This window comes from Hemitrygon akajei, chromosome 13 (assembly GCF_048418815.1).
Source record: "Hemitrygon akajei chromosome 13, sHemAka1.3, whole genome shotgun sequence".
In the NCBI taxonomy this organism is placed as follows: Eukaryota; Metazoa; Chordata; class Chondrichthyes; order Myliobatiformes; family Dasyatidae; genus Hemitrygon; species Hemitrygon akajei.
In genome coordinates this window covers 32,885,847-32,908,463 of record NC_133136.1, presented here as the reverse complement: position 1 = coordinate 32,908,463, position 22,617 = coordinate 32,885,847, and the positions used below count along the sequence as shown (strand labels likewise).

General features: G+C 41.8%; 1 protein-coding gene across 4 annotated transcripts in view; it reads right to left on the bottom strand.

The window, feature by feature from the left end:
• Positions 1 to 13,215, bottom strand: part of rusc2 (RUN and SH3 domain containing 2) — a 124,031-nt gene extending 110,816 nt beyond the window's left edge. For all 4 annotated transcript variants that reach the window (XM_073064368.1, XM_073064372.1, XM_073064371.1 and 1 more), the window contains exon 1: positions 13,090 to 13,215. The gene's annotated coding sequence lies outside the window, so the exon portion shown is untranslated. The remainder of the gene's footprint in view (positions 1 to 13,089) is intronic.
• Positions 13,216 to 22,617: the final 9,402 nt, after the last annotated feature.

Genomic DNA, 22,617 nt, shown 5'->3' with positions numbered 1-22,617 from the left:
TCCAGTTGAATTAATATCCTTCTTCATATTCATGAGCTGATACTAGCAAGAGTGAGTCGGGCTTTCTGCTTGCTAGCTGATGCTCGTGTAGCCTGGTCGATAGTTTTCTTCCTGTTTGACCAACGTAGTACTTATCACAGTCATTGTAATTTATTTTGTAGATGACATTTGTTCTATAAGTTGTATTTTGTGGCACTTATGATTGGTTTTGATTCGTTCCTCCTCAAAGTTGCGGACGGTTTGTGAGCAAGTGTGATGTTGTGTTGTTGAAGTAGTCTTGCTGTTACTTCCTTATCTTAAAGTACCCCGAAGTCTCAACTTACTTTAAAGCCAGCATGCATGTATGCCTTGAGGAATGAGTTTTCTGGCTATTGAATTAAATAGACTTGTAAGGCTGGGATATACTAAGTAACAAATGGTGCTGCATTTGTCCCCTTTCTCCCAGCAAAACACGGTTTGCTGTGATTTTTGGGATTAGGTTACAGGAATCACCTCCACCATGTTAAATCTGACATTGGATCAGAGATCTGATCAATTTTGATAGGGATTCTCTGTGAGCAAATTAGGAAGTGTTATTTTATAACAATTATTATATTTCAAATTATTAAATACTTTATATTTTATCTTTAATGATAAAACTAATATTTAAAAGGTATTTAAAATCAAATCCACTTCTCCTTTGTTATAATCCCGTAGAATCTTTTACATCCATCTGAGAGATATGCAGTTCTTTTCCTCACCACCTCATTTTAAAGTTGTTATATTTGGCAATGTAGCACTTCCTCAGCACTGTGCTGGGACCTTTTTCTGCTCATTACCCTGGAAGTGGATTGAAATCTGCAACATTTTTATTGAAAGATTAAACTGACACCAAATGAGCAGCCATGACTCTATCTGACATAAAATGCCAGCTTTGCTTCAGAGTAACTACTTAAAAAGTCTATTATAAAAAGGGAGAAAAAAAGGTACCATAATGGAATACACTGATGTGTACAGCAAATGGGATGGGTGGCAGAGAGGGGCTGTGGGATGGGTTGGGCAGGAACAATAAGGAGAGTATTCCAAAAGAAAGTTGAAATAGCAAATTGTAATGGGTCACTGAGAGCTTGATTTTTAATGATGGCTGATGGTAGAATGATAGATTATAGGGCCAGAGCAATGTACCAACAGCACTGATATGGAAGCTGCTTTAATGTCTGGTGTCATCACGAAGAGCAGCTTGTAGAGTTAGATAGCAGCAAGAAGTGGTTCACACAGAGGTAAAACATAAACACAAGAAATTCTGCAGATGCTGAAAATCCAAAGCAGCATATAAAATGATGGAGTTATCAGCAGGTCAGGCATCATGACTTGCTGAGTTCCTCCAGCATTTTGTGTGTCACACAAAGAGGAGCTCTAAAACACTGATGAGGTCCAAGAAATGTGTGGAAGCTTTGGTTGTAAGTACTGGCAAGTTGGAAGAGGGATCAAAGGAGCTAACTTGACATTTAACAGACACGTTGGAAGTAAGATGAAGCGTTGGTCTTACTAAAACACAAAATGCTGGGAACACTTAGCAGATCAAGCAGCAGCAGGGATAAAAATGGAGTTTATATTACTGCCCAAGAACATTTAAAAAAAGTGTGTTTTATGCTGCAGAGACGACTGGGGTGGAAAGAACAGAGTGCAGACCAAAGTTGTCAAGTCCACAATTACATTAACAACTAGTAGAAATGAAGTCAAATGTGAGACACAACAAATCAGTGAGGAGGGAGAGGAGGGAAGCCCTGAATTTCTAAATTCAGCTTTAAGTTCCCAAGACAAAAAATGAGCTACCGTTTCTTGAGCTTACATTGGTTGGACTTGACGGCAGAAAAGTGGGAGGCCAAGTTCAAAGATGTGAGGCTGGTATGAAGTATTAAAGAGGCAGGCTATTAGAAGCTCTAAGTCACTGTTATGGACTGAACAGAGGTACTCTGTAAAATGACAAACAAGAGAAAATCCTTTGATGCTGGAAATCCAAGCAACACACGCAAAATGCTGGGGAAGTTCAGCAGGCTGTCCTGACGAAGGATCTTGGCTCGAAACATCGACTGCACTCTTTTCCATAGATCCTGCCTGGCCTGCCGAGTTCCTCCAGCATTTTGTATGTACTACTCTGCAGAATGGTTATCCTAACTGCCTTTGTTTCTCCGTTTGTTCCAGTTTGGTCTAAAGTAGCTTGACATCCAAAGACTCTTTGGAACTAATAATCTATCAACTATTGTATTCAGAATTTAGGGCTCGTGAGTCCAAACCCCATGATGTAAACTGTTAAGTTTAATTCTGATTTGTTTTAGTATTGTCTTCAGTACCATTGAGAAGATAACCATGAAGCAGCTCCTGGAATGACACACTGTGAATTGCAATTATAACTCATACTTAACTGAATTTATCAGCATTCTTCTATCATCCGCCCATTTCATAAGAACTATTCACCCTTGTTTCCTTGAAATTTGACTGCAGCTTCCAGTTCTTGAATAAAGTCATAACATAACCTCTTTTTTGCCTTTGGATCTTATTTATCTTCTAAAATTCCCACTCATTTATATTTTAACATATAATTGCAGATATAATAACTCAATAGTTGAAATAACTATTTTCTGCAGGCATTATTTAGCATCTATCAGATAAAATGATTTGTGTACACTGGTAAAGGATATGAGCACATATGTTGCTGTTGGGAAAGGTCTGTGGTACAAGAATACAGCAATCCCATCTTAAACAGGATGGGTGTGATGATCCAGAGTTCCCTGAAAAAAAACTTGTGCTAAGTATTCCAATCCTGCAACACCCACCAGTTTTCAAATGTTCCATATGTGGTTTTCAGAGGACAGCTGTTGCACAAAAATAACCTCATTGCTTTTCTGCATGGAAGCCTACAAGTGACTCAAAGTTAACAGCAGCCTAATTGTTGCCAACTTAGAATAGTGGCCTTTTGGAGAGCTAAGCTGTCACAAGTTTTACTCCCTGCCAACACTTCCAACTCACAATGAGGCATCTGAAGAGACAAGCCTGTGGCCTGTTAACATTCTTTAATTCAAGCTCCTGCAGAAACAAATGCTTCCTGTATTAAATCTGCTGTGCTTTTATGTTAATTTTTGAAATATTTATTTTCCTTATAATGGGAATGTGGAAGGGCAACAGTACTCTTGACCTGAGCATCCTTTAATTATCTTCACATTTCCTAAAGACACCCACCCTTGCTTCCTTCAGCTATAGCTGCAAATTCCACTCAGTGGCTAGGAGAAAAATTAGAAACAAGCTTGTCACAACATAACCTCACTGTGTTCCTGCCTTTCTACCTCAATTTCCCACAGCATTATTTAATGTGACATTGAAAAACTCAAGTTTTTTATAATTTACCATAGATTAATGTGAACTGCAAATAGTTCTTTTTGTTTCCCATACTTCCAACCTTTGAAAGATTGCATTGTCCTACAAACTGGCAGCCTGTGTCCTCAGAGAAAATCATCTCTGAATGTTGCAGGGAGGTTATAGATACACAGATTCTTTTTCAAGACAGACTCTCATTTGAAATAATTGACATATATGGGAGCTCAACCATGTGTATGGGCTCCACAGGTTATTGGGAGTTGTTGGGGGTTGCTGGGTGGTGTGGTTCAAAGCACTGGGAAGGTCTATCCTGTGCTAAATACATACATAAATAAATAACACGTGTAGGACTTCTACTTTAACACAGCAGTAATGCACTGCAGCAAATTACTACAGGTCAAATTCATAGAGCAGTACAGAAATAGATCCTCTACACCTCTTCTGTCCATGTACTTACCCAAACTTCTCTAAAACGTTGCAATCAAACTCGCATCCACCACTTCCGCTGACAGCTTGTTCCACACTTGCATCACCTTCTGAGTGAAAAATTTCCCCTTCAGGTTCCCTTAAATATTTCAGCTTTAACCCTAAACCTCTAGTTCTAGTCTCACCAAACCCCAGCAGAAAAGGCCTGCTTGCATTTATCCGACCCATATCCCTCATTAGTTTCTCTACTTTGGTGAACGTGCCTGCTGTCAATGGCGGTACATCACAATTTCATCCATAGCTAATTTCAAATTAGCTTTTACTCCACATCTGAACACCTCATTCATTAATTGATTACCATACCTAATTCCAAGAATAGAAACAATGTTTTAATCAGTTGTCAAGATTCAGTTTCAGAGATGGCAGAATTTAGGGGATTAAATCTTCTCAAATCAACTCAAATCAAGAGAATCAGGAAAGAAAATGAACAAATCATCCCATTACTTTAAAATCTGATATTTCAATATGAAAAACAATGTACATATAAATATCTGGAGGAGTATGGTGCATACTTGTTTGCAAAAGACACCCCCTTCCCCACCCCACATAGCATAAATATTACTGCATCCTGGAACGAACACCAAATACCTAATGCCATTATCTCCAAAAGCAGAAAACATTAGATCTTTGTCAAGTCTGACACCTGTTGGGACTATTTAATTCTCAGTATCATTAACAAGAAGGATGAAGTCTCCAACACTCTGTAAATTCAGAATCCCTATGGAAGAATTCATGAATGTTAGCTGGCAAAATCTATCACTGAATTCAATGATCCAAAGAGCAACAGAAAAATGTAATTGAACTTAAAACGTAACCACAGAGAGCCCTGGACATTGCTCATCAAATTACAGAAACCAGCCTCATCTCCATGGACTTCGTCTATATTTCTTGCTGCCTCAGTAAAGCGGCCAGCATAATCAAAGACCCCACCCACACAGTCATTCTCTCTTCTCCCCACTCCCATTGGGCCAAGAATACAAAAGCCTGAAAGCAGGTACCACAAGGCTCAAAGACAGACCCTATCCCACTAAAATAAGACTACTGAATGGTTCCTTAGTACGATCAAGGTAGATTCTTGACATTACAATCTACCTCATTATGATCTTGCATCTTATTGTGTGTCTGCACTGTGTGTGGTTGGGCATGAAACAGATCATGGGCTTCAAGGTCAAGGAAAGGAAGATCAAGGGCTGCCAGGATAGGGCCAACGAACTTAACTCGTTTTTCAACAGGTTCAGCATGGGACCTCCTGCTGTCCTCTCCCCCATTTACCCAAACCTAACAGCCTAAGGCTAAAAGCCTTTTCCCTCCACCCCTTCCTCCCCTCTGGTGACTATTTGTGCTCCAAACCCCTTAACTTTGGAGAATCCTGCCTCCATGGGGATGACCACCCTCCCCCACTTGACTGTGACTGCAGGTCAGGTTAAGAAACAGCTGAGAAGGCTACATCAAGGCAAGGCTGCTGGGCCAGATGGTATCAGCCCCAGGGTACTGAAGGCATGTGCAAGCCAGCTGTCTGGTATTTTGCAGCACCTTTACAATCTGAGTCAAGAAAAGATACTGGTGCTATGGAAGATTTCCTGCTTGGTTCCTGTATCCAAGAAGGCAACTCCATCTGAACTTAATGACTACAGGCCAATTGCCCTAACATCTCATGTGATGAAGGTGCTGGAGAGCTGGTCCTGGCTTACCTTGGACCGCAGGTGAGATATTCATTGTACCCATGACAGTTTGCCTACCTCATGTGGGAGTGGATGATGCCATCATCTACCTGTTGCAGAGAGCCCACTCCCACCTGGATGATGCTGGTGGCATTGTGAGATTCAGTTTTTGATTTCTCTATTACCTTCAATACAATCCAGCCACTTCTTCTGAACAAGAAGATGCAAAGGATTGGCACAGATAAATCCACTATCTCCTGGATTACTGACTACCTGACAGACCCACCCCAGGTTGTACAACTGGATAGTTCTCTGTCTGAGATGGTGGGGAGTCTCTCTGGAACAGTCTCTCTGTAACGCCACATGGGACTGTCTTGTCTATGTTTCTGTTCACACTGTACACCTCAGACTTTCATTACAAATCTGAGTCTTGTCACTTGCAGAAGTTCTCTGATGACTCTGCAGTGATTGGGTGTATCAGAGATGAGCAGTACAGAGTATGGAGTACAAAGGACCAATGGACAAGTTTGTGGAGAGGAATCATTTGCTTCTGAATGTGGCCAAAACCAAGGAAATGGTGATTCATTTTAGGAGGAAGAGGACTGAGATGAGTCCTGTATACATTCTGGGAGAAGACATTGCGGTGGTGGAGCAGCACAAATACATGGGTGTTCACATCGACAACAGTCTTGACTGAAAGACCAACACCATGGCTGTTTACAAGAAGGGGTTGAGCAGACTCTATTTTCTAAGGAGATTGAGATCCTTCAGCTTGTGAGGCAGGATGTTGGAGATCTTTTACCAGTCTTATGTAGTGAGCACAGTCCTCCTTGCGGCTTTAGGTTGGGGGAGCAGCATTGGAGCTGGTGATGCAACAAGACTAAAGTAACTCATCAGAAAGGCTGGATCCGTCTTTGGCTACACCCAGGACTCTTTTGTGTTAGTGGTGAAGAGGAGGCCACTAAATAAACTGCTATCCGTTATGGACAATAAGGCATGTCCTCTCCATGAGCTACTGAATAAGCAGCGGGGCACCCTTTCAAACAGGCTCATTCAGTCCCGCTGTAACCAGGATTGTAACAGAAAATCTTTCCAACCAAATGCAAGAAACATATACAACAGTTCATCTCAGTACAACAGGAGAACACACACATCATAGTACAATAATCTCTGTTTTATTATTTTGCACATTATTGCACACTATTCCAAATTATTGCACATTGGTAATATTATTGTGTATATTATTGTTCTGTACTTTATTATGCTTTAAGTCTGATGCTAAGTGTGCTTTAAAATGTTGCTGCTGTAATGAAACGATTTCCCACTCTGGATCAATAAAGTATTTATTATTATTATTATTTCTCTGTAGCTGTTACACTTCATTCTGCATTTTTTTTTAGAAAGAAATATAGAAAACCTACAGTAATAATACAGGCCCTTCGGCCCACAAAGCTGTGCCAAACATGTCCTTACCTTAGAAATTACCCAGGGTTACTCATAGCCCTCTATTTTTCTAAACTCCATGAACCTATCCAGGAGTCTCTTAAAAGACCCTATCGTTTCCGCCTCCACCACCGTTGTCAGCAGCCTATTCCAAGCACTCACAACTCTCTGCGTAAAAAACTTACCCCTGACATCTCCTCTGTACCTACTTCCAAGCACCTTAAAACTGTGCCCTCTTGTGGCAACCATTTCAGCCCTGGGAAAAAGTCTCTGACTATCCACACGATCAATGCCTATCATGATCTTGTACACCTCTATCGGGTCACCTCTCATCCTTACCATTAATACTATATTCTGCCATCATATTTGACCTACCAAAATGAACCACCTCACACTTATCTGGGTTGAACTCAATCTGACACTTCTCACCCCAGTTTTGCATCCTATGAATGTCCCACTGTAACCTCTGTCAGCCCTCCACACTATCCACAACACCCCCAACCTTTGTGTCATCAGCAAATTTACTAACCCATCCCTTCACTTCTTTATCCAGGTCATTTATAAAAATCATGAAGAGTAGGGGTCCCTGAGGCACACCGTTGGTCACCGGCCTCCATGCAGAATATGACTTGTCTACAACCACTATCTTTGCCTTCTGTGGGCAAGCCAGTTCTGGATCCATAAAGCAATGTCCCTTTGGATCCCATGCCTCCTTACTTTCTCAGTAAGCCTTGAATAGGGTACCTTATCAAATGCCTTGCTGAAATCCATATACACTACATTTACTGCTCTACCTTCATCAATGTGTTTAGTCACATCCTCAAAAATTCAATCAGGCTCGTAAGACATGACCTGCCTTTGACAAAGCCATGCTGACTATTCCTAATCATATTTTGCCTCTCCAAGTGTTCATAAATCCTACCTCTCAGGATCTTCTCCATTAACATACCAACCACTGAAGTAAGACTCACTGGTCTATAATTTCCTGGGCTATCTCTACGCCCCTTCTTGAATAAGGGAACAACATCCGCAACCCTCCAATCCTCCAGAATCTCTCCCGTTTCCATAGATGATGCAAAGATCATCACCAGAGGCACAGCAATCTCCTCCCTCACCTCCTACAGTAGCCTGGAATACATCTCGTCCAGTCCCGGTGACTTATCCAACTTGATGCTTCCCAAAAGCACCAGCATATCCTCTTCCTTAATATCTACATGCTCAAGCTTTTCAGTCCGCTATAAATCATTCCTACAATCGCCAAGATCCTTTTTCCGTAGAGAATACAATAGACAATAGGTGCAGAAGTAGACCATTTGGCCCTTCGAGCCTGCACCGCCATTTTGAGATCATGGCTGATCATCTACTATCAATACCCAGTTCCTGCCTTGTCCCCATATCCCTTGATTCCCCTATCCATAAGATACCTATCTAGCTCCTTCTTGAAAGCATCCAGAGAATTGGCCTCCACTGCCTTCCGAGGCAGTGCATTCCACACCCCCACAACTCTCTGGGAGAAGAAGTTTTTCCTTAACTCTGTCCTAAATGACCTACCCCTTATTCTCAAACCATGCCCTCTGGTACTGGACTCTCCCAGCATCTGGAACATATTTCCTGCCTCAATCTTGTCCAATCCCTTAATAATCTTATATGTTGCAATCAGATCCCCTCTCAATCTCCTTAATTCCAGTGTGTACAAGTGTACAATACTGAAACAAAGTATTCATTAAGTACCTGTGCTATCTCCTCTGGTTCCATACACACTTTTCCTCTGTCAAACTTGATTGGTCCTATTCTCTCACATCTTATCCTCTTGCTCTTCACATACTTGTAGAATGCCTTGGGGTTTTCCTTAATCCTGTCTGCCAAGGCCTTCTCCTGGCCCCTTCTGGCTCTCCTAATTTCATTCATAAACTGCTTCCTGCTAGCCTAGAATCTTCTAGATCTCTTTCACTACCTAGTTTTTTTGAACCTTTCGTAAGCTCTTTCCTTCTTGACTAGATTAAACAACCTTTGTGCACCATGGTCCCTGCACCCTACCATCCTTTCCCTGTCTCACTGGAACGTACCTATGCAGAACCCCCACCCCCCGCAAATATACCCTGAATATTTGCCACATTTCTTCCATACGTTTCCCTGAGAACATCTGTTTCCAAGTTATGCTTCCAAGTTCCTGCCTGATAGCCTCACATTTCCCCTTACTCCATTTAAACGCTTTCCTAACTTGCCTGTTCCTATCCCTCTCCAATGCTATGGTAAAGGAGATATAATTGTGATCACTATCTCCAAAATGCTCTCCCACTGCGAGATCTGACACCTGACCAGGTTCATTTCCCAATACTAGATCAAGTACAGCCTCTCCTTGTATTACCTCAATGCACTGTATAATGAATTGATCTGTAGGAGCAGTATTCAAGACAAGTTTTTCGCTGTACCTTGGTGCATGTGAAAATAATAAAACAATCCAATTCCAGTCCTATTTTCTCTGTGTTATGGACTATGTGCGAACCTGTTCACATCTGAACTCAATGAATAAGCAATAGACACAATGCAACTCTAAATATTCACATAAAATTAACTCTATGCTTTTGGGAATAGTACATTGATAACTATTAGGTAGGAACCAAAGAGCTTTGAAGTATAGCATATGCATCTGTGGGCACATGAATAAAAAGCAGGCAAATGAAAACTGATTAATTCCAAAATCTTACACTTTCATCAGTGATGGGCTTGTGCACAGAATAACCACTAAGTATACAATGAGTGATTTTCAGGCTTTTTAAATTATTGAGCAGAAAACCAAGGCCTGTATGTACTTATTCTGTGAGTGCAAGAAATTAAATAAGCCATTCAGCCCCTTCTAGGCTTGCCCAGAACTTTGACCCATTTGAACTTGCATTGGAACTATAAATCTCAGAAAAAAATTCATGCAAGCTTTTAAAGTTTTGCACTAACTTTCTGTTGAATTGTTGTCCAAACAGGAAAATTAGATAGGGCGCTTCCCATTGTTTTTCACCTAATGGTGGAAACATTTCCCTGTACCAACAACTTCCACCAAAACTCACCCAAAAATATATCAGAAGAACATAACCAAATAACCTTCATTTTTAAACTCTCAGCATAACAATAAGTACATTTTGCTAAATGCTGATAATCATACCTGATTTAAAGGGTCCTGGTGGGTCATCACCTTCATAGTTTATAAAGCCCAACTTCATTTAAACAAATTAAAAATTGCATTGCTAGCAAACTAGCACACATTGAAGCAGTGTGTGTGGTAAGTTCAGTTCACAGAAACCTATATTCACAAAAGTACGTTACCTTGATGCTCATGGTGGCTGGTGATCACCTGCTAGTAAAGAAATATCCTTGTACACTACCTTTCTTTCTCCCTCTGCTTCCATGCACCCTCCCACCCTACTGCATTCTGCTGTGACCACCTATCTCCCAACCATCTTTCCTAATTTTCATGGTGGCCTGCTCTATTTTGATTTTAATGCTTTTCAAGAGGGGGAGGGGGCTGAACCATAATAGCTATTTTTTTTAAAGTAAGGATGTTTCTTCAGAAGGTGTCCACCAGCAAGCAGGAAGAATGAATGCTTGTAACTACAAAAAATATTATTTGTAATTTTAACCTAAATGTTTCTTCTCATCTTAATTATGGATGCTTCACCAATTATTTTGAAACCATGACCCTTGGATCTAGACATTTATTCTGGGGAAACATTATTCCTATATCTATCCTATCATGACCCACTGATTTTTTTGTTTACCTACCAGTACAGTCAGTCTTTATTGCTCTAAACTAAGGCAGGATAATCCTGGTCTGCCTATAAGGCAAATTCCTCCATCGCAGGTATCAATTTGGTGGAACTTCATTCCCTTCTTCAATTGCAAGTATACCCAGAAAATAATCCACAAAATTGAGTGAGCCGGGGTTTCAATACCTGGCTGTTTTAATTGTATATTTAATTGTACTGCCCTCTTTCTTTTCTGTCCTGATGAAAGCTCTTAGCCCAAAACGTTGACAGTTCATTTCCTTCCATAATACTAAGTTCCTCCAGCATTTTTGTGTGCATTGCTGAATAGATATGCCACCTGTGCTTTTGCTCTGACCTGCTTTAAAAGGAATGATTGTCGCACATCCATTCACCGTTTACATTCTTGTTTGCAGAAAATTTTCATTCAAAATAAATACTCTACTATGTTTACAAAGAGTAAAGAATAGGAATTAGACTCCTACTTTGTGCCCACAACATTTAATTATTACTCCAGTGTAACTATTATCCTTTCTTTTTGCCCACTAACCTTATTTTCTACTCGTACTTCTTTACTTTCAATACTACCACCTAGTATTGCTCAGTATGCCTATCTCCATGCAATGAATATAGTAACATACTTTGAATTTCCAGACTTCATGACTGAACTGACAATCTGGAAATATTTATAGTTATTTAATTAATCTTAAAGCCTTTTCAGAAAGTGTATTCATAATTTCCAATTATGAATAATAGATTAGTATGTTGCAGGCATCAGAAATATCTTAACTGAAATAGTGGAAAAAATGTTAATGAATGCTTTCCAACACGTGCCTAAGGGAAAAGGAAATCAGCCTGGAAATCTTACCCTGTATCCCTTCCGATTAGCATCTTTAGGAAAACTAGTGGTTCAAGTTAATAAAATACAATGTGCTACTACTTTCTTTGTAACATCATTAATGTTGGTTTTCAGCAAGTAATTAACGATACATTTTTAGAACAGAATTTCAGGCTTGGGGTTTTTTTAGATGTAATTTATTTGTTGCAATTTTTGGCAGCAAAAACTTGCTACAATTATAGATGCCACTCCTAGAATTTTCTTGGACACACAATTTTGTTTTTGTTTTGAAGAAAAATACTTCCAAATCTGCCTTCTCTGCATCCAAAACCAAGAATATAGATCATGTGAATAATTTCAGCCCAGCACTGACAGCCAAGGAACATGACTGCTTATCTCCCTCCAGTATGAATGACAACTATGAACTAGGATTCTGTTTTCTGTCTAATCCCATCTCTACTTGTACTTCACACAAAATGCTGGAGGAACCCAGGAGGTCAGACAGTGTCTATGGAAAAGAGTAAACAGTCAACTTTCAAGATGAGACCCTTCTTCAGAACTTTCAACCCATGGAATTCAGGAAGATATCCTAAGGAAGGTACAATTCACCATTAATATTATATTAATGGTCTTTGCCAACTACATGTAATTATATTTCAACTTCACTTAAGTGTACTGAAACATAGATAAAGGACATTACATTAGAAGCCCAGATAATCTTTGCAATATTAATTATACTTTATTACACAATTGTAACGTCTTTAAGAATGCTCTTCCATATTATCACTGTTCTCCTACAGTCACAGAATATATAGAACAGGAATGGAATACTGTACTCCATTCAGCTCACCGCCTCTGTGCTGATTATGATCCAAATCTAACTAATCACTTTTGCCTGTACATGGTCTGTATATCCTTCTATTCCCTGTCTGTTCAGTCATCAACTTGCAAATATGAATTCCCAAAATCCACAATGAAGCCCCACACTCTTATATTTTTATGGATTCCCATTTCCTATTCTTCAACTGTTATTCAATGCATCAATCTATTCCAGTTCATGTTTCCCTTTCACAACATATTTCGAAAAATGTATAATATTCTTCACATTTTATGTAACTGAATATTTGAATTACTGTTCATCTGCTGACGATATAGCTTCGGAATAAAAGTGTTCAATTTGCTGTGGAGCAAATTAGCGGGGGGGGGGGAACGTATGCACTAACTACAGCTGGTAGAATAAACAAACTAATTCGGCAGAAAAGTTGTGAAATAAATATTCCTATGCCCTCTCCTTGGATTTCGCCAGAATCGACGAGGAAGCCGTTAATCTCAACGTTACTACGATGTTACAGGCCACTTAGCGGGTTACCCAGTGACAGCCGGTCCCAGCGCAGATTCCCCCCGCTCAGAAAGGTACGTGCGCGGCCGGAACCAACACACAGGCTGCCCGAGGCCAGAGACTGTGACCGGGAACAGGGAGCGGGGCGGGGGTGGCGGCAACCGCAATGCGCCGGGAGAGGGTGGGAGATCCCAGTGGATGGGCAGCCCTTACCGTCGCCCAAGGCTCATTCAGTGTCCTCCATGTCTTCGAGCATCTTCCCTAACGTCCGCCGCCTGAACCAGGCTCCGTTTCCACTGACAACCGAGACTGGAAAACACACGTCACAGCATCCCACCCCTCAGTGCGAACTCATGTCAATCATCCATTGACGTCTGTAGTTCTCCAGTGCCGCCAGCTCTGCGAATTCTTAGTCTAGAGCCCACTTCCAGTGCAATACTGTATACAGTTTTAATTCCCGAGGGAAATATATAATGACAAACTCTCCAGAAATGTTATTCATTTTTGGAATGAAAGGCATCGTTATAGATTTTTTTTTTCTTCTTACAGCTATACGTGTCTACGACACTTTACACCGCAAGTTACATATATTTGGACTGGTGTAATGTCTATACGAGATTCGAGACTGAAGCCACAAATACTGCGTCTTCTTTGGAAAAAAGGCAATATGTTACAAGCTTTGTAAACAGGTGTCAGAGGAAGATAAATAATCTTCCCCTTCTGGCATGCCTGCAGTTACATGAAGTTTCCAGAGGGTCAAACACTAAAGCATGAAAGATTTCAGAAGTTCAAGGCCCCTACTGCACCATCTCAGAGTAAATTAGATTGGGAAATAAACGCAGCTTTACCGGATTCAAAGGCAAACCACATTTCTTTTCGATTTAAAAAGTGGAGCCTGTCAGGAATATCTGTTCAGTTTCAAATTGATCAGACAATTTGGCAATTGGCAAGAGTCAATAAACATAATTTAAATTTAAGTGGAACAGTCATTATAGGAATGGCAATGGTTAAAGTAGGGAACTGAAGCTTCCGCAAGAAGAGGCAGATGGTAAGTTAAGGTTTCTGCAAAGTTACTCTTTATTTATTTATTATTACATGGGGATAACAGCAAAAATGGATTCCAGTGCCCTGGTGTGTTCCTTTTGTATGATGTGGGAGTTCAAGAATACCTTCAGTTTCCCTGATGGTTATATCTGTGAGAAGTACATCTGGCTTCATCTCCATGTTAGGGAACTAGAAATGGAGCTGGATGATCTACAGATCACTTAGGAGAATGAATTGATAGAAGCTATAGGAAGGCAGTCATAACTAAATTGTAGAAGGATGGTAGGTGGGTCACTGTCAAGAGAGTGGAAGGGAGTAGCCAGACAGTGCAGGTTACCCTTGTGGCCATTCCACTCAATAATAATTATACTGCTTTGGATACTGTTTGGAGAAGAGACTGGCCTACCAAGGGAAAGTCACAGCAATCAGATGTCTGGCAACATGAGTATGAGCATAAGTGGCAACAGCAGTCAGGGTACATAATGGTACTAATACTAATAACATAGGTAGGGAAAGAGATGAGGTCCTAAAGAAGAGAAAAAAAGGGAGAAAAAGCAGTACCTAAGGGTAGTAGTGTGTACCTGAAGAACTGATGCAGGGTGCAAGATTTCAAATTTGTGTATCATTGGGATCCCTTCTGGGGAAGGTATAACCTACAGTTCTGTAGGCTGTACTGTAGTTTCCAGGCTGGATGGGATGTACCCCAGGTTACTACAAGAAATGAATGAAGAAGCATGGGATCCAGGGAAACTTGGTGGCATGGATGCGAAATGGGTTACCCACAGAAGGCTGAGGGTGGAAGTAGATGACCACATTCTGTCTGGATGTCCATGAAGAGTAGTATTCTATAGGGATCTATTCTGGGAATCCTGCTCTTTGTGATTTTAATAAATGACTTGGGATGAGGAAGTGGGAAGGGTGGTTCAATAAATTTGTGGATGACTCAAAGGTTAGTGATGATGTGGATACTGTGGAAGGTTGTCATAGGTTACAATGGGATAGTGACAGGAGCAGAGTTGAGCTGAGAAGTGACAGATGGAATTCAATCAGTTAAGTGTGAAGTGATACACTTTGGAAGATGAATGGCAGGATTCTAAGCAGTTTGGAAGAATAGTGTGATCTTGCGGTCCACATCCATAGATCCCTCGACATTGCCATGCAATTTGTAGGGTGGTTATGAAGGTGTATGGGTTGTTGGCTTTCATTAGTCAGGGCACTGAGTTCAAGAACTGCAGGACATGTTGCAGTGCTATTAGACTCTGGTTAGACCATACTTGGAGTATTGCATTTATTGGAGTATAAAAGTTGCATTGTTTGCTGTGTAACCAAAACTATGTGATCAGCTTTGAGCTTGCTATTTGCTATGCATGTATCCAATTTAGTAGGAGAATCTTAAGAGTGTAGAAGATAATGGTGCGTTAATGAGAGGCTAGCTAAGAGATGTAGATTATGTAGTCAGCTTTGAGTTTGCTATTTGCTATGCATGTATCCAATTTAGTAGGGGAATGAAATCTTAAGAATGTAGAAGATAATGTGGTGTTAATGAGAGGCTACCTTAGAGAGGTAGATTATAATGGTGTGTTAATGAGAGGTAGCTAAGAGATGTAGATTAGAACATGTTCAATGGGTAGAATCAATAGTGGCGGATGTACTTGTGATACGCAACTGTAGACCGATTGGATACGCTAATACAACTAAACCAGGAGATTGCTATAAAAAATGCTACGTACAAGGATCGGAGGGCAATCAGCGACTAGCTCAATGACTGTCTCAGCTTTGATTTGCAAATTAAAGTTTAACCCTTCTTGAAGAATCTTCTGCGTCTCCTGGTCGTTTGTGGGGCACGAGAAACCACGACACGTTCAGTTCAGAAACTTTGTTATAGGATGGATGGGAAAGCTTCAGAGGGGATGCAGCCTGGATTAGAGAGAATATCTTGTGAGGAAAGCTTGAGCATACTGGGGCATTTATCTTTGGAGCAAAGGAGTATAATAAGTGTCTTGATAGAGGTATGATAAGAAGCATTTTCTTTTTCCCAGGGTGGCATTGACTAAACTGAGAGGGCATAATTTTAAGTTGATTGGAGGAAGTTCAGTGGGGTGGCAGATGAAGGTTTTTTTTTTACATAATGGTAAAGTGTTTGCAATGTATTGCCGGGGTAATGGTAAAGGTGGTAAAGGCAGATACTGTATCTTATAGTCTTATGATCTCATGAATGAAGATAATGACGTGCATTGTTACAGTGACCTTTCCAGGTCCAGCCAAAGGTGTAATTGTTCATGCTTTACATTTTTTTTTCTCGCAAGTCACTGCTGGATATTAAGAACATTGCATACTACAGGTCTACTCCATCATTGAGTTCTTCAATAATGATGGAGCTGGACTTTTCGCATACTGAGTTGTCTCCTGGACTTGTTACTTACCATTGTAGTGCAGATGTGGGACGTGGTCCAAAAACGGTGCAAATTATTGTCTTAAACATTTTTCTTGTGATCTTGCAACTGACACAGATTCTGCTCTAACTCTATCTACAAATTTGCAGAGATATCATTGCGTGCTATATCTCAAACAAAAATGACAGAGTACAGGAAGGAGATAGCCTAATGACATGGTGTTATGATAACACTCTTTTCCCTCAATGGCAGCAAAACAAAAGAACTAGTCATTGATTTCAGGAACTTGGGTGGTGCACAGGCTCCTGTTTACTTCAGTGGTGCTGAGGTTAAGAGTGTTGAGAGTTTCAAGTTTCTAGGAGAAACGTCACCAGTAGTTTGTCCTGGTCTAACCAAGCTGACACCATAGCCAAGAAAGCGCAGGCCTCTACTATGTCAGGAAGCTGAAGAAACTTGGCATGTCTCCATTGACCCTTAACAATATTTATTGATGCTCCATATCATGACCTGATATGGCAGCAGGCATCTGTTACTGCAGGAAACAGTAGACAGTTGTGGACACAGCTCAGTACTTCATGGAAATCAGTTTTCCGCTTCATGGATTCTGTCCACAGTTCTAGCTGCCCTGGTAAAGCAACCAGCACAATCAAAAAACCCAGCCATCTTGGACATGAGCTCTTTCCTTTCCCCCTACACCCCCCCCCCATAGGGCAGAAGATACAAAAGCCTGAAAGCACAGACCACCAGCCTTAAGGAAGGCTGTTACAATTGAATGGTTCCCTAGTACGATGCAATCCTCCTCATTATGACCTTGCACCTTGTTGTCTGCCTGCTCTGCATTTTCTCTCTATCTGTAACACTTTATTCTGCTCTCATTGTTTTGCCTTGTATTACCTCAGGGCACTGTTGTAAGGAAATGATTTGCATGAATGGTATGCAAGAAAACTTTTTCACTGTACCTCATTATATGTGACAATAATAAACTAATCTACTTTTCAGGGCTTGCATTCATTACCAACTATAATTGCATGTCTGTATATACGGTATTCCACACATTTTAATTTTTATAATCTCTCTATTTCATTTCATCATAATCAAATAGCATTTATTTGTCTGATAAACTTCCTATATTCTCCTGCAGTGTCTCTTGTCCTTGTCTCAGTTTATCAAATATCTCAGATTGGTACTGTTATGAATGTGAAGCAACTCTGAGGGGCCGAAGGGTACAAAGTCGCCCCCTCCTTTTTGAGAATTGCAAGATCGCTATTAATTCAGGTCTGAGACCCAGGAAATGAGAGAGAGACGTCCAGAATACACAAGGTTTGGAATGTGTCCTGACCTCAATTGAGTACTCTGTACTATTCATTGAAACCCCTCAGGGGACAACCAGAGTGGTCTGGTTGAGGGATTGCATCATCCCAACCTGATTGACATCTGAGACCCCATGAGTAAGGATAAAAGAGGGGTCTGGGGAACAACCCCTTCAGACGCACCAGGAGAAACGCTAGAAATCCCGTGATAGCGTTTTTATAGCGAAGGCCGGTGAGAGCTCGTTTGCGTCCTCCCTTGCCAGGGTGGCGGGCTCATCACGGAAGAACGGTTTAGCTAAAGGAGAGGCCACAAGTGAAAGGCCACGACAACGAGACTCCTGACAGATCGAAATCATAAAAGGAAAGTCGGCAAGTTTTTCTACAAATCTCTCTCTGTCTCCAACCATTGCAACACAGCGGTCCCCAACGGCTGCAGCCTGCATGAACTGAGTGAACTATATATTTCCATCAGACAATACATTATCCCCTAGACAACGATAGAGCTTATTTCTTATTGATTATTATTATACCCGCACTTTTAGATTTAGTATGACGACGTATATTATCTGTATATTTGCATTGATATTATTTTTGTGTATTTTTACTAATAAATACTATTAAAAATAGTATCATCAGACTTCAACGGACGTCTCCATCTTTGCTGGTAAGTGACCCAGTTACGGGGTTCGTAACAACGTGGGGGCTTGTCCGGGATTTGATACCAAATTGGAGGGCCAGTAGATCAGGCTTTTAAGTCCAAACTTGGATCTGGTTCCGCGGGTAACCAGACGGGAAACCAGCAAAGATGGACATAGGTGAATTCATAGAAAACCCGACTCTGGAGGCGCTAGAGGCTGCCACAAAGTCGGACTTGATAAATATTGCGAAAGGTCTAAATCTCGCAGAGATGAGGTTGTCAATGAAAAAGCGGGAGGTGCGGAGGGCCATAACTCAGTATTATATTGTGAAGAATGTGTATTCAGCTGAGGTATTGGAAAATATCCCTGAAAAGGTACCAACTAGTGGGACGGCTCAGTTAGAGTTGGAGAAATTAAGGTTGGAACATGAAATTAAGTTAAAACAGCTGGAAGCAGCTGAAAAAGAGCAGGAAAGAGCTGAGAAGCAGAGGGAGTATGAAATTAAGTTAAACCAGCTGGAAGCAGCTGAAAAGGAGAAGGAAAGAGTTGAGAACCAAAGGGAGAAGGAGAAACAGAGGCAACATGAGATGGACCTGAAGAAGTTAAGGCAAGAGCGAAGAGCTCAAGGGTCAGACCGAGAGGAGAGATTTAATGTTAGTAGGGAGTTTAGGTTAGTACCTCCGTTCGAGGAGACGGATGTTGATAGTTATTTCTTGCATTTTGAAAAGGTGGCAGTGAGTCAGAAGTGGCCCAGAGATCAGTGGGTGGCGCTGTTACAAAGTGTGTTAAAAGGGAAGGCACAACGGGCATATGCGGCGTTGTCCATGGAGGAGGAGGAGTCTGAGAATTATGAGAAAGTAAAGGAGGCCATTCTTCGGACCTATGAATTGGTACCTGAGGCCTATAGACAAAAGTTCAGAAATTTAAAGAAAGGTTGGAATCAGACGTATGCAGAGTTTGCGTATGAGAAGGGTGTGCTCTTGGATTGTTGGTGTGCAGCAGAAATGGTGGAAGAAGATTTTTGGCGTCTCAGGGAGTTAATTCTGATTGAGGAATTTAAAGGTTGTGTTTCGGATGATATCCGGATGTATTTGAACGAGAAGCCGAATAAGTCCATTTCCGAATTTGCTATGTTCACAGATGAATATGCCCTAACCCACCAGACAAAGTTTTCCTCGAATAAAAGTTACCAGAAAGACCGTGGGAACGGTAGAGAAAGCCCGCCGGCTAAGGGAGAAACTAAGCCGGGAGCTAGTGGTAAAAATAGGGAGGAGGAAAGGCAAGACGACAGGAGGGGTCCTGGCTTGACCTGTTTTAATTGTGGAAAGGTGGGTCATATCGCATCTAAGTGTTTTGCTCCGAGGAAGGAGACAGGAAAAGGGAAAGCAGCAGTACCTACAGGGTGTATTGCGTCGATCAGCAAATCGACGAGAGAGCCCCAGGTAGATAGAGTACAAGAGGGGCGTGAGAAATTTCTTTCAGAAGGAACCGTGTCTGTGAAAGAGGGAGACACACCAGTTCCAGTGTGGATCTGGAGAGACACTGGAGCCGAGCAGTCATTGATTCGCAGTAAGGTACTAGATTTTGGTCCCGAGGCTGGAGAGGTAGCTTTGAGAGGCATAGGAAAAGGGACAGAAGCTGTGCCTTTGCATAGGATCATTCTAAATTGTGATCTGGTATCTGGACCAGTTGAACTAGAGGTACTGTCGGAATTACCGGGAGAAGGCGTGGACGTCCTTCTTGGTAATGACTTAGCGGGTGGTGATGTGGGTGAAGCAGTGAAGTTGACGAGCAAGCCTGTGAGTGTTGAGGACCCGCCCCTAGATTCCAAGATCTATCCCGCATGCGCGATCACTCGCAGCATGTCGAGAAAGGCAGCTGAGAACGAGACCAGTTTAAATCCGGCCAGTATTGATTTGGCCGAGACGTTTTTACCGACCCTGTACCAAGAGGAGTTAGAGGGTGGTAAAACGGAGAATAGGGAGGTGAAAGAGAGTAAAGGGGAGGAGGTAGGCCTACCCTTAGCAAGAAGAGAATTTGTACGAGAGCAGGGACGTGACGAGGAGCTGGTAGCATTGAGAGAGTCAGTTCTTTCTGAGACAGAGATTGAGACAGAGCCAGAGGGTTACTACCTGAAAGAGGGTGTGTTGATGAGAAAATGGAGGCCCACCACGGTGCTGGTCGATGAGGATTGGGCGGTGGTACATCAGGTAGTAGTTCCGAAAGTGTATCGGGACGAGATTTTGAACTTAGCTCATAAGGGACCCTTAGGTGGGCATTTGGGAGTAAAGAAAACAGTGGATTGGGTTATGAAAGATTTCTATTGGCCAAACCTGAGAAAAGATATTGCTGATTATTGTAAAAGTGGTGTACAAGTACATGTCAGGTGGTAGGAAAGCCGAACCAAGTTATCCCTAAGGCACCCCTCCGACCCATCCCCGCGTGTGAGGAGCCTTTCTCCCAAGTCATTATGGATTTTGTGGGTCCTTTACCTAAAACTGCGAGTGGGCGGCAGTACGTCATGACCATGATGTGTGCCGCTACACGATTTCCAGAGGCTGTGCCTCTGGGAAATATTAGGACCCCTGCGGTGGTAAAGGCACTCATTAAATTCTTTACCACAGGATGTACCTGTACCTAAGGAGATACAGTCGGATCAGGGGAGTACATTTACATCCAGAGCATTTCAGCAGATGATGACCCAGATGGGAGTCAAACAAATTTTAGCTTCTGCATACAATCCGGAATCCCAAGGAGCATTGGAAAGATTCCACGCTACACTAAAGACCATGATTAAAACTTATTGTCAGGAAAACGTTCGAGACTGGGATGATGCTTTACCACTTCTGTTATTTGCAGTAAGGGATACAGTTCAGGGATCTCTGGGGTTCAGTCCGTTTGAGCTCGTTTTCGGTCACAGGCCCAGGGGACCTTTAACCCTACTTAAAGAGAAGTGGTCTAGTCCGAACGTTCAAGTCAGTGTGATCGACTATGTTTTAAAATTCTGGGAAAGGCTGCATAAGGTATGCGCCTTGGCAAGAGAAAACCTTAAAGACTCCCAGATCAAAATGAGCCAATGGTATAACAAACGAACGAGAGAACAAGAGTTTCATGTGGGCGATAAGGTTTTGGTCCTATTTCCTGTAGTTACCAGCCCCCTACAGGCAAGGTTTCAAGGACCGTATAAAGTGCTTAAGAAAATAGACTCGCTGAATTATGTGATTGAAACACCTGATAGGCGAAAGCCGACCCAGTTAGTTCATGTGAACATGATGAAAGGGTACCATGAAAGAACCTCCGTGGTGGTCGGTGCAGTCCTGAAAACTGATGAGGCAACGGGGGGGTGGTAAGGAGGAACCAGAGCGGTTTGAAAAGATAAGTATAGTACCCACCAGATTAGAGAACTCTTGTTATTTTAGCAAGCCTTGCTGATAAAGTTAGTCACTTAGAGCCTGAACAGCGGGAGCAGGTAACACAGCTCATTAACCAGCATACAGACTTATGTCCAGATGTCCCAAGAAGGTGTAGTGGGACAAAACATGATGTGATAGTTACCTCAACACCGCCTATTAAACAAGCCCCTTATCGGATGAATTCAGAAAAGAGCCAGCTAGTAGGAAAGGAGATTGAACATATGCTAGCTGCTGGGATAATCCACGAATCCTCTTCTGCGTGGGCCTCTCCTTGCGTGGTTGTCCCAAAACCGGATGGTACTATAAGATTCTGTACCGATTACAGAAAGGTAAACACTGTCACGCGGACAGATGCTTACCCTATCCCCAGGATGGATGATTGCATTGATAAAATGGGGAAGGCGAGGTACATCACTAAAATTGACTTGTTAAAGGGGTGCTGGTGCGTTCCTTTAACGGACAGGGCTCGGGAAATCTCAGCCTTTGTCACCCCATCCGGGTTGTACGAGTACAATGTTATGCCCTTCGGAATGAAAAATGCACCAGGGACATTCCAGAGGATGATAGACACAGTGATAAAGGGGTTAACCCACACCAAGGCTTATCTTGACGATGTGGTAGTTTGGAGTGACACCTGGGGGGAGCACATGGAGGCTGTAGAAAATCTGTTTAAAAGGATGTCGGCAGCCCAACTTACAGTAAACCTCGCAAAGAGTGAATTTGGTCATGCCACAATCACATACTTGGGGTATGTGGTAGGAGAGGGGCTTGCACAGGGACTCCTGTGCAAGCAAAGGTACAGGCTATTTCTGAGGTTCCTGTACCCTCCAATAAAAGGGCACTGAGAAGGTTTTTGGGCATGGTGGGATACTATCGGAAATTCTGTAAAAATTTTGCGAATATTGCTCTCTCACTTACAAAACTCCTACGGAAGGAGGAAAAA